Genomic DNA, 12,531 nt, shown 5'->3' with positions numbered 1-12,531 from the left:
ATCTGAGAGTGGGTTTTTCCAGAAGTAGGCTGCGAGCACAGGCGCTCTCCCCATGCGCATCTGAGAGAGGCAGAGAGCTCTCGTTCTTCAAACAAATTCTCCTGTGTCACAGTGCAGAAAATTAAGGTACCGTGTCCCCAACGCTGCCTGCGGACCTGCAGAGCTCCTCGGGGGCTTCTGTGCTCTGCAGAGCCCCGCTGATCAAAGCCCCTTTGATGTTTACTTAATGTGGCTGTGGACTCTGCAGAGCCCCCTCTGCCGAGGAAGGAGCACCGGGAAGCTGTGCCGCTCGCAGGAGGGGAAGGCGGCAGAACGGGAGGCTGGAGAGCGCAGTGGTGGCTGGAGAGCAGAGCAGGACCTGCCTGGCAAGCTTGGCTTTCAGTGCCATGAGGCAAACTTGGGGTTGAATCGCAGATCTGGGCCGTGTCCAGAGGAAGAGGGAAGTGTGATGTGATGAGGGAAGATCCCCAGATCCGCGTGGGTGTATTCCCAGACATAGAGAATCCCTCCCTAACAGTGCTCGCTGCAGTGGCATCCCAGCAGAGTGGTTACATCCTCCTCGTGTGCACAGTATGAGGCAGAATTTGAGCCTAAACCTAGGAAAAAACAAAGTTCTTTTGATGCCACACACAAGCCCAGTTAAAGCACTTTCTCTAGCATTATACAGGCCTCCACCTTGCAGGAGGCCCCTGGTCCTAAGGCTCCCGCCAGGGAGGAATCAGCATCTAACCAAAACAAATCACACGTGTCAATCCACGGAGGATGATGCTAAGACAAAAGCAAGTCTCTTGAAATAATCAGAGTAAGTTGAAATTTAATTGCTCCCCTAAATCCGCCTAGTCCTGGAGGGAATGCCCGGAGAGAAACAGGCATCCCCAGAATGGGACTCCACCTTTCACAATGTCTTTGGGGGTTCTTGTAACTCTCTCATTGGCCATAAAAGGTGGCGACCAAGTCAGGTGAAGATGTCTAAAGATCAGGGCAGATGACTCAACCACCAGAACTCTCAGTGGTTTCTTGAATTAACAGGAAGGAGTAATGAGCAACCATTGTTCAGGTTTGATGGTGGAAACCAGTTCTCTCGCTCTCCAGGACAGAGACAACGTGCTCCACCAGTGTCCGCACGAAGTGCACAAACACAAACACACTCAGAGAGGTGTCGGCCTGCAGGGTGTTGGATGCCTCTGACCGCAGGGACAGCCAGCTCAGGCTGCTCCCTCAGCCGTGGCTGATAACGAGGATCGATAACACTTTGCTGACCTTGGGGGAGGTTCCATGCAGGATCCGTGAGGACACACACTCTGTGTGCCTGGCAGAGCCCCGAGCCTGCCCAGAGCCCCCAGGGCCGGCTGTGCAGAGCCAGCAAAGCAGGTGAGAGCCTTTATGTCTTTATTGATAGGAAAACAAAACCCCATCGATTGCTATTGAGCCTGCAACGAGCACCAAGGTATCAAAGTAATTAAAACAACACAATTAGATTAGTGTCAGACAAGGCAGCAGAGCCCACAGTGCAGCTGAGCAAGCCAGCACTGCTTGCTCAGACATGCACACGGGGCCTGTGTGTGGATGCTGGCTGGGTTTTCCTGGACACAGACCTGGGGTGAGGGGGTTTGCCACACACCATGAGCACAGACATCACCAAGATCATGAAATGGTTTCAGTGAGAATGGACCTTAAGGACCCTGCCTTGGGCAGGGACACCTTCCACTGTCCCAGGCTGCTCCATGCCTCGCCCAGCCTGGCCTTGGACACTTCCAGGGATCCAGGGGCAGCCACAGCTGCTCTGGGCACCCTGTGCCAGGGTCTCCCCACCCTCACAGGGAACAATTCCTGATTCCCAATATCCCATCCATCCCTGCCCTCTGGCTGTGGAAAGCCATTCCCTGTGTCCTGTCCCTCCATCCCTTGTCCCCAGTCCCTCTCCAGCTCTCCTGGAGCCCCTTTAGGCCCTGGCAGGGGCTCTGAGCTCTCCCTGGAGCCTTCTCCTCTCCAGGTGAGCACCCCCAGCTCTCCCAGCCTGGCTCCAGAGCAGAGGGGCTCCAGCCCTGGAGCAGCTCCATGGCCTCTCCGGACTCACCCCAGCAGCTCCAGCTCCTTCTGATGATGGTGGCCCCAGAGCACCCTGAGCCAGGGCAGTGCTGGGGGCAGCAGGAGCTGCAGTGTCCTGGGACAATCCCACCACTCAGGTGTCCAGCTCTCACCTTCCCCATGCAGTGAGCAAAAAGCTCCCAAAAAGGGGGCTGTGGGCAGAGGCTCCAGCCCCAGGCAATGGCTGTGCTGCCCAGCAGGTCCCAGGCCCAGCTGAGCCCTCAGAGAGGGCGGGAGGCTCAGGCTGAGCTGGATCCCAATGAAATTTGGGTTCTTGCCTCTCTGGAGCCTGGCTCAGCAGGCTGCTGTGGGCGCCTGTCTCCCGTTTGCCTCCCCAAGGGGTGCTATAATTAACACTTATAAACCACTTTGATATCCCATGATGAAAGGAGCTGTACAAAAGCACTGCATTATAATAATTCATACCATAAATTTGTGAGAACATGCAAAAATCTTTATAGCTAAAGGCACCTTTAAATACTTGAGAGCGCCTTTAAAAGGTAAAATACTTCAAGATGACTCTGCTGCCTAAGGATGTCTCACCATTTTGGCTTTTAGTGGCTACCCAAAGCTAAAATAGTTAAGCAGATACGCAGCATTTTAAATGTCTTGGCTTTAGGGGGGCTGCTGAGACACACCAAAACCAGAGTGTTTTAACCCTTGTGTGTCCTCATCTCCCCCAGATCAATCCCATCCAATTTTCCTTGTGATGATAATTGAATTTCTCAGCATGGCAAAAGTAGTTACAGCTGAAGTTGGTCATCCCATGCACTGTGATGAAGTGGGAGCCAAGGTATCCTGGTTGGAAAACACCCAGCAGAACCATGGTTTCCACTCTCTCAGAAGTACCTGCATTAATTCACCCCCACACTGGCAGAAGAGCCACTCACTGGGCAAAGCAGGAGCAACTTCAAACCACAAATTGCCAATGACAATGAAGCAAAAGCCAATTAAAAGAAACAGGACCTTGGAATCTTGGAGAAAGGGATCCTCGGCCTGGGAAACAGAGGGGAAAACACTTAGGAAGATCTCCCAGTGCTGGCCCAAACAATTGATTCCTTCTGCTTTTTCCTCGGTTCTTTCACTGTATGGGATTTCTTTCTCAATTTCAGGGCAATTCCTTCCCTGACCACTCAGGAAGGGAAGGAAATATCTGATCACCGGTGCACTAAAGGCTAAAGCTGCAAAGCTGTAATAAGGGTTTATTAACATAATCATAATATGTACTATTGTGTAGCTGTATCCCACCAGGAATGATAATAAACATTTAATAGCCCAATAATACCTGTTTAATAATTTTTCAGCTCACCCTGTCTAATTGCAAGTTTATTAAAGAACCATAAACTTTATAATCGTTGTAAAGGCATAATTGCAATTCCATTGCTTATTTAATATTGAGCTAATGATATTACAACTAAGTTATATTTTCCCATACATATTAATTATCAATTAGGTGGTTTAAACTATTGATTTGTATTTAATTAACTATGCTATTATATACCAATTAAACTCTTATAAGAGAAGCAGAAACAGCTGGTCTCTAAAATTAAATTTTTAAAACTTTGTATTAACATAAATATCACGTTTCCATTTTGTCATGTTTTCCTTCCTTCTACAGTGATGGCAATTTGCTACCTGTAAATATTTTTTCTGATTGCGTGCTATATCCATGACTGTAACTCTACTTTCTGGGATGGGGAATGGGCAACCTCCCCGGTAGATATCCTGCTGTCAGTGACACTGAAATGTGGAAACTGGGAAAGGCAGAGGGCTGGAAAAGCCTGGGATCTCACTTGGGGATCCCAGAAGCAAAGAATTTGGCTGGGAGCTCTTCAAAGAGCATGAAATTCTCCAAGGAAAGAAGCTCGACACATTCCTAACTTGGCCAGCAAGGAGAAGATCCTACCTGACCAAATCAAAGAGATTTTGATGGAGAATCCTCATCCTCCTGCTTAGGAGTTTCCTGACCTGGTGGATACAGTTGCCTGCTGAATATGGGTGCCTTGATAAAGAAGCAATATGGGCAGAAAAGCCTGATCTCCCAAGGTTTTTCATGCTCCTGGCTTCACTGTGTCTGGGGATGCTGCATCCCAAAAGAAATATGTGAAAGAGCATTTTCTTTGATTTTCATAATTTTGATTTCTGGGTTCAGAACCATCCCAAACATCCCTGTAAACTCTCCTTCAGAGGACTCTGCCCTGGGCAGCCATGGAGCACCCTTCCTTCCAGGTTCTCCTGCCCTCAGTGCTGGGTTGAAGCTTCCTCCCTCGGTGTCGTTTGCATCCACGAGCATTCCTGAGCCATCCAAACTCCTGCTGCAATTTGGCAGAGAGCGAACGGATCCTTTATTAATGGCACAGAATTTCTATATTACACTGTTAAGTCTACAGAGCAATCCAAGATCTTCAGAGATGAAAAAAGCCATACAAATGCACATTATTATTAAATTTGTGCCTGGTTAATTTATAAAAATGTATTAAAAAACCTAAGAGGCTTCCCAGATGAGAAAATGGGCACATTACTGTTTGAAATATGAATGAAGCAGAGATCAGTGTTAAATGCCAGAGTGATATTGTATTTTATTCTATAGTGCTCTGCAAAAAAGTTGCATTTATAAACCCATTTATTGTATTATGTACTCGCAAACCACCTTGTCATCCATTTATTGCACAAATAAAATCTTAAAAGCAGAGGATTAGTTGAGTGTGTCCCTGTGGGACCACAATCTGACTTTAAAGAATCCATCAATGAAACAAAACAGATGGAGCAGAGATGTTTGCCAGCTCATTGCTCCGAGATGGAAAACACAACTGGCTATTCTCCCACAGCCCACAGCCCTGGAAAGAGAGAAGGACATCAAGCAGAGCTTGTGGAAAACTGTCCCCATTCAGGAGCCAGTTCTGGTTGAAGAATTTATCATTCCAGTCTCCTCTCCTATTGCTCAAGGGTGAAGACCTTGGAGAGGACAGCTCAACTTTGCACAGTGAGAGAAAACTCCCCAAAATCAAAGCCCTGTGTAGAACCTCTGTTAAGACCTAAATTTGCCTTAAACACCACTAGAGAGGCACCTTCCTGCACTGGGGAACAGCAACATCACAAACCAGTGCCAAGGAGGCTGTCCCTACTGGGAATTTGCAGGGTGAAGGTCTGGAGGATCTTAAAATTTCTCTCAAACATTTCTTTTGGGTTAAAAACCATAATGGAAAAAGACAGAAAAGCTTGGATGTACTGATTTTTGCTATGCCTCTTTCAACCCAGTAGAAAACCAGAGTCTCCATAACCCAGGAGGGCATTTTTTGGGACGAACAACTGTGGGCAGGTACATGCCTTGAATATTGGAGTACACTGGAATCCAGCTTTCCAGGTGCCTTGAAAGGCATCAGCACTGGAAGCTTCAGGAGGAAGAGCAGAGAAACACACAGGAGGCAGCTCTTCCCAGGAACAAGCTCTGCCCTGGTACCAGACAATTAAAAGTTGCTTCTTAGCAGGAAACACAACTGGCAGAAGGGGAAAGAAAGAAGAGGGTTTTGTGCTGCTGAGCAAAGAGAATGATATCCCTGTGTTCCCTGGCTAATGAAGGGAAAAGAGGCACCTCCAAGTTGTAACTCAGCACTGGAGTGTTTTGAAGAGGCTTTTTTCCTCTAGTGGCAACACAGAGCCTTTGGTCCCTAAAGTTCAGAACTGAATCTGTCTGTATTCCCCACTCTCCTCCCCAGCCCTTCATGGCTGATGCACTTTTTCTGAACCTCTCACAAACATGTCCAATTTGGGGAGCATCTGACAAGTGAAGAAAAATCTTCACAAACCTCAAATCCAGTCATTCTTTGGATTATTTTTTTTTCCTTTTCCTGAAGTTAAGAAATCTGATGCAGCTGCAGTAGGAAAAACAATTCACCCCAGAGTAAGGTGGCTGTTGGTACTTGAACCTTCCCACACAAACAGCTTTCACAGCTTTGTGTGCACAGACATGTGTTTGCACTGGTCAAATTGCCCAAAATGCTTTGCTAAGGCCTTGGGTCAACAACTTGCACAGCTTAACTACACCTCATGTGCAGGAAAAAATTATTTTTCCTCTATTTCCTACTATAAAAGTCATAACTTCCACAGAGGGTTTTATTTGAAAGAAAACCAAATAAAAGGTTATGTAGAAACAATTTGGTTTTTTCACTTCTGAATATCAAACCCACTCCTGTTTGCACTGCTGAGAGCTGGGTCAGGTACCCCACACAGTCAGAGTATCATGGCAAAACTCACCCAGGCATTGGAAAAGGCTGGTGGGGCTGCCCGTGATCCCAAATTCAATTAGCAATCCCATGGGAGTTTGGGTCGCGCCTGCTCCCTCCATACCCCACTTCTGAAGGGTGGGGTCAGTGTTTCCTTCCACAATCTTGCAGGATCCAGCTGTAGCTCCACCATTTTCCCCCAGTTCACACAAGTTTTGGAGTATTTCTCAAGAGCTGCTGTCCCAGGCACCTCAGCCCCTCTGATGCTCCTGGCCTTCTGCAGCCCTGGAGCTCAGATCCTCCTTGTGAGGTTCCTGTGTCGTTCAGCCAACTCTGCTAGTGGCTCTGACCTGCACTTCAAGGGCTTCCCAGGGCACGAATCTGCTTCACTACAGCCCACTGTACCTGCTGCTCCAGCCAGGTCTTCAAATGTTCTCTTCCAGCGCACTGAGACGCTGCAGGCAGGGCTGGAACAAGCCTTCCTGGGAAATTAAAGCAACAGGCAAGCACCTGCCCATGCATTCCCCAGTCTTTCCTAGTGTTTCCCCAGGTCAGCCCCTGAAACCTGGACACATCACTATCCATGTTGTCCCACCAGGAGGAGATCTGAAGTGACAAGATTTGCTGATTCTGGGGAGGTGGCAGGACAGCCAGGGACACAACAGGACAAGCAGGGAGAGGGCAGGACAACCAGGGACAGAGCAGGACAGCCAGGGACAGGGCAGGACAGCCAGGGACAGGGCAGGACAACCAGGGACAGCAGGACAGCCAGGAAGAGGGCAGAACAGCCAGGGACAGGGCAGGACAACCAGGAAGAGGGCAGGACAGCCAGGGACAGGGCAGGACAACCAGGGACACGGCAGGACAGCCAGGGAGAGGGCAGGACAGCCAGGGAGAGGGCAGGACAACCAGGGACAGAGCAGGACAGCCAGGGATACGACAGGACAGCCAGGGACACGGCAGGACAGCCAGGGAGAGGACAGGACAGCCAGGGAGAGGGCAGGACAGCCAGGGACACGGCAGGACAACCAGGGACACGGCAGGACAGCCAGGGACAGAGCAGGACAACCAGGGACAGAGCAGGACAGCCAGGGAGAGGGCAGGACAACCAGGGACAGAGCAGGACAACCAGGGACAGGGCAGGACAGCCAGGGACAGAGCAGGACAACCAGGGACATGACAGGACAGCCAAGGACATGGCAGGACAGCCAGGGAGAGGGCAGGACAACCAGGGAGAGGGCAGTACAACCAGGTGTTGGGCACATCTGTCTTGGCCTCACTGCAGTGGCTGCGTTCACCAGCCCACACAGATCCATGTGCTCCATGGAGCTCCTCCATGGCCAGGGCAGGAGAGGGGAACAAGCAGTGTGTCTCAGCCTGTCTGACCGCTCCACCTCCTCCAGGAATTCCTCTGCTCGAGCCATGGGCTGGGATGGCCCTGGGCTGTCACTTCCCCCCATGCTCTGCTTGGCTACTCAGCCCTGGACTTGCAGGGACCTGCCTGGCAAGGGCTGTGGTGCCACGGAACTTCCTCCACACACCTTCTTCCACCCCACCAAACCCAGGAGCTGCACATTCAACGCCAGACAGCAGAAAAGGGACCCCACTCTTCATGTATGAAACCCATACCAGCTTTCTGCAGCACCCCTTCCACTGAAAAAAAGCTCTCCAGAGAAATAAAATGCCTTAATGGGGACCTGGCCCAGAGACTGGAAAAGCCCCAGAGTCTGCATCACAAGGGGTCTGTGTGAATCGGGGGTCTGCAAGGGAAGGGGTGTTTGGGAGATGGATCGAGCTGCTCTAAAGCTGTGTTCAGCCTTCCTGCTCCCTCTCCAGTGATTGGATCAGGATGTGCTCCTACAAACTGGGAGGGCTTTCAACATCAGGGATTGTGAGACTCTGAGGTGGTCTAAAACCTGCTCAGAACAAAACTGACAGGGAGGAAGACACAAAATCCACATATTTTGATTCCTTAAGAGTGCAGTGTTTTCTCTGAAGGCCTGATTTCACTGGGGCTTCCCATTTCACTGAAAGCCCCTGCACTGTTCCTTGCTCCTGCTGAAGGTCCCCTGCGTGTCCCACCCCAATCCAAGCAACATCAGTCACAGCACATTATCCTGGAGCCTGGTGGGAACATCTCATGGTGGAATAAACAACATTTCTTGTCACTCAGAGAGCCACATTTTCATGCAGGTCTAGAGATCCACACAACAGCGGGAGTGTCCCTGCCTCACACCCCACCCAGAGCACCTTGTAACAAACCAACCAACCAACCAACCAACCCCCTAAGGTGAATATCCAACACAATAAAACAAGCTCAGCTGGGAGGAGAACATGGCAATGGAAACACTTTGCAATAAACCCTGGAAGTCCCTTCGCTGCTCTGACAGATTGTGGATAAGCTGCAGAGAAAAATAATAAAAATAAACCCACAGAACAGTAAAGGTCACATCTATAGCTGTGCTCTGGATCAACAATGGCTCCTCACACCTCCCACCTTAGACGTGTTTCTGCCTGAGCCATCCTTCTTACAAGTCTGGAAGACGGACAGCCGCACTGGGAAGCACAAACCACTCCTGCCCTCGGAGACGTGCTGGGATCACAGCTTTCCTCTGCCTCACCTCAGCCACTGCCTTCAAGCCCATGTACCCCAGATGCGCCTGGCCCCGATCCAGAGAATCCCACTGCCCAGCTGCTCCAAAGGCTGGACGTGCTGGCCACTCCGAGAAGTGCCCAGCGGGTCCAAGCTGGAGGAGCTGTGGCCCTTCCATCCCATCTGGAGGCAGGGAAAGCACTGCAGCACCGTCCTGCTCTCCGTGAACACACACACAGCCCAAGCAGGGATCCCTGCTGTCCTCCTGTTACTGGGAAATCACACTCCAGCCTCACAAGCTCCATTATTCCTGTGTATCATATAATTAAATTCTATTTGCTGGTTACCTCACAGCACGGCTGCAATTCTTATGCATCTGAGGCATTTTAAAAATATTTCTGATCTTCAGCTTCTATTTCATTTTTCCTCTCCTTGGCAACTCTCAGCCATCTCTTTTAGCTGCCTTCCTGCCTGTGAGGTGGGAAGGGGCAGGAGACCTGCTGTGACCAGTCCATGCTGTCCTGTCTCCTCTCCAAGATGAAAGAGATCAGTGACGTGAATGTATTATCTTAGGGCAGACCCATGACACAGGTTAATCCCCATTTCCTCCTCAGATATCCAAACTTGAATTACTTCCCAGGAACTTGAATAGGAGCTGAGGTTCCTAAACAGGTTGGGGAGCCTTGTGGTGGTGTAGCCAAACCATCACAGATGAGTAAACTGGCCAAGGAAGAAGCAATTCCAGGTTAATCCCACTTGGAGGTGCATTTGCTGCAGTCCCTGCTCCTCCCCTTCTGTTCAAACTTTTTGGAAGAGCTGTGGTGCTAAATGGAAGGGGCAGCGTGAGAACAGGTCTCAGCCCTCCACCCAGGAACAAGGCACCAATTACAGGGAGAGGGAGAAAGCCATAAGATTTAAGGGATTATCTCATCACCACACTCCTGTCCCTTTCTGCTTTGATTGAGGTATTGAGGTTCGAGCGCGCTGGCAGGGAAGGCTTTGGCCATGCTCAGCAGGAGGAGAAAAGAAAGTGAGTGGGCAAATCTCAGGCTGTGGGAGGCTGATTGCTGCCCTGTCCAGACCATGTTCCTTCCATGTCCCGGCGGGAGCAGATTCAGTCCCACCACGAGGAAAAAATGCATCCCTCATGTCAGGCAGGCATCCACAGCAGTGGCCTCAGGCTGGGGTGCCTCAGCTCACCCTACCCTGGCACTGCTCACCCTGCCCAGCTCCAGAGAGGACACCAGAGACACTGAGCATCCACGACAACATCAGGCTGCAGCATTCAGCCTTAATATCTACTCCTGTGATATTCGTGTCTCATGACCATCCCTCTCCCCTTTTTGAGCATTTTCAGTTTCCTAATTGGCCTGAAAACTCACAGTTTCTGCAACTGGTCCCACTAGCTGGATCTTCACGCTGCAAACGCTTTGCTGGCCATGCTCAGCTGTCTGAGCTGACATCATTGTGGTTCACACCACGCTAAACCCTCCTTCCACCTCTGCAGGTGCAATTGGCACAGGTAAGGGGTAGGAAGGTAAGCCAGGGAAGATGGGTGTGACGGAGGGACCAAAGCAGGCACGAAGCAGGGATCTCCTTCACCCAGCAGCAGGGATCTCCCACATCCAGCAATGGGATCTCCCTCACCAAGCAGCAGGGATCTCCCTCACCCAGCAATGGGATCCCCCACACCCAGCAATGGGATCTCCCACATCCAGCAATGGGATCCCCCACACCCAGCAATGGGATCTCCCACACCCGGCAATGGGATCTCCCACATCCAGCAATGGGATCTCCCACACCCTGCAATGGGATCTCCCTCACCCAGCAATGGGATCTCCCTCACCCAAAAATGGGATCTCCCTCACTCAGAAGCAGGGATCTCCCACACCCGGCAATGGGATCTCCCACATCCAGCAATGGGATCTCTCTCACCCAGCAATGGGATCTCCCACATCCAGCAATGGGATTTCCCTCATCCAGCAATGGGATCTCCCACATCCAGCAATGGGATCTCCCTCATCCAGCAATGGGATCTCCCTCACCCAAAAATGGGATCTCCCTAACTCAGAAGCAGGGATCTCCCACACCCGGCAATGGGATCTCCCACATCCAGCAATGGGATCTCTCTCACCCAGCAATGGGATCTCCCACATCCAGCAATGGGATTTCCCTCATCCAGCAATGGGATCTCCCACATCCAGCAATGGGATCTCTCTCACCCAGCAATGGGATCTCCCTCACTCAGCAGCAGGGATCTCCCTCATCCAGCAATGGGATCTCTCTCACCCAACAATGGGATCTCCCTCACTCAGCAGCAGGGATCTCCTACATCCAGCAATGGGATCTCCCACATCCAGCAATGGGAGCTCTCTCACCCAGCAATGGGATCTCCCTCACTCAGCAGCAGGGATCTCCTACATCCAGCAATGGGATCTGTCTCACCCAGCAATGGGATCTCCCTCACCCAAAAATGGGATCTCCCACATCCAGCAATGGGATCTCCCACATCCAGCAATGGGATCTCCCACATCCAGCAATGGGATCTCCCTCACCCAGCAATGGGATCTCCCTCACCCGGCAATGGGATCTCACCCACCCAGCAGTTCCCCCCTTGTGACATGCCCTGACCAAAATCAGCCCCACTCAGGGCTGGCTCGTGGCACTGGTGCCTTCATGCACTTCCCTGCTCCCTCCCTGCCAAACCCTGTCACTGCACTCGGCTCCTGCTGCCGGGAGGGCATTTTCCCAGCACTGGCCATAACTTGGATGATCTGTGGAAACAACTCCCCTGCTTCCCCCAGTGCTGCTCCCCACGCACTCTCTCAATCCCATTAAAAGTAATGGGGTGAGATTGTCCAGCCCATTACTTTCAACGGCTTCGTTTCAGCCAGACAGCCTAAAGCTCCCGTATCCTCCAAACAGCCAGCAGAGGAGCTCCAAAACTCCCCATTTCATTAGCACATCGTGCATTCCAGCTTGCCAGGGTTTAATTGGAAAGAGAGCCAAGCCTGCGTTAAAGTTTGCTAATTGCTGCGGGAGAGACACGAGCACTCCTTGCACCACTGATGATTATCTCCTTGCTCAGCAATTTTGGGTTCTCCAAGGTGTGAGGTTTTATGAAAATAGTCCAAGTTAAAAAAAAAAAAAAATAAAAAAGAGAGACAAAAGCAAACAGAGCCACAGGAGAGGGACTTTATGGAATGGTTGTGTGCTCCAAGATTCTGCTGGGCTTGCTGATGCTGGAGGGGAAATACAGTTACAGGAGGATATGCCAGGAAGAAACATTGGTCTTGCAAAAAGCCAAGTGAAAATCGTATATTTAAGATGCATCACAGGAGCTGCAGTTTGAGTCTATCTGAACTGTAAGTCCAATAATCCACTGAGGGCAGAGACAGGCCAAAAATCAAACCACTTTACTTCCCAGACAGTTTGATATTACAAGATGCTCAGAAAGCTGTGCAGCCAAACACCTTTCTTTGGGAGCCGGAGAAATCCCATTTCTGGTCTGATTTCTGACCTCGCCTTCTGCTCTGGGTTTATAAAAGCCTGTCAGAACCTGATCATGTAACGCCACGTGCCCTGTAACAGCCAGGCAAGGCACCTATGAGGGATGTACCTAATGAT

The 12,531-nt window shown here is 50.6% G+C and overlaps 1 protein-coding gene and 1 long non-coding RNA gene across 4 annotated transcripts in view; one reads left to right on the top strand and one right to left on the bottom strand.

The window, feature by feature from the left end:
* The window catches only part of KIRREL3 (kirre like nephrin family adhesion molecule 3), a 377,774-nt gene that overhangs the window by 143,131 nt on the left and 222,112 nt on the right, over window positions 1-12,531 (bottom strand). The gene's annotated exons all lie outside the window — the stretch shown is intronic.
* On the top strand, window positions 936-3,809 carry LOC137462157 (uncharacterized). Its single transcript, XR_010993606.1, has 2 exons — window positions 936-1,371; window positions 3,707-3,809. It is a non-coding gene; the product is annotated as an uncharacterized lncRNA (long non-coding RNA).

Source organism: Anomalospiza imberbis, chromosome 24, assembly GCF_031753505.1.
Source record: "Anomalospiza imberbis isolate Cuckoo-Finch-1a 21T00152 chromosome 24, ASM3175350v1, whole genome shotgun sequence".
Taxonomy (NCBI): Eukaryota; Metazoa; Chordata; class Aves; order Passeriformes; family Viduidae; genus Anomalospiza; species Anomalospiza imberbis.
Note: the sequence above shows the minus strand (reverse complement) of the source record. Positions and strands in the feature narration are given on the sequence as shown.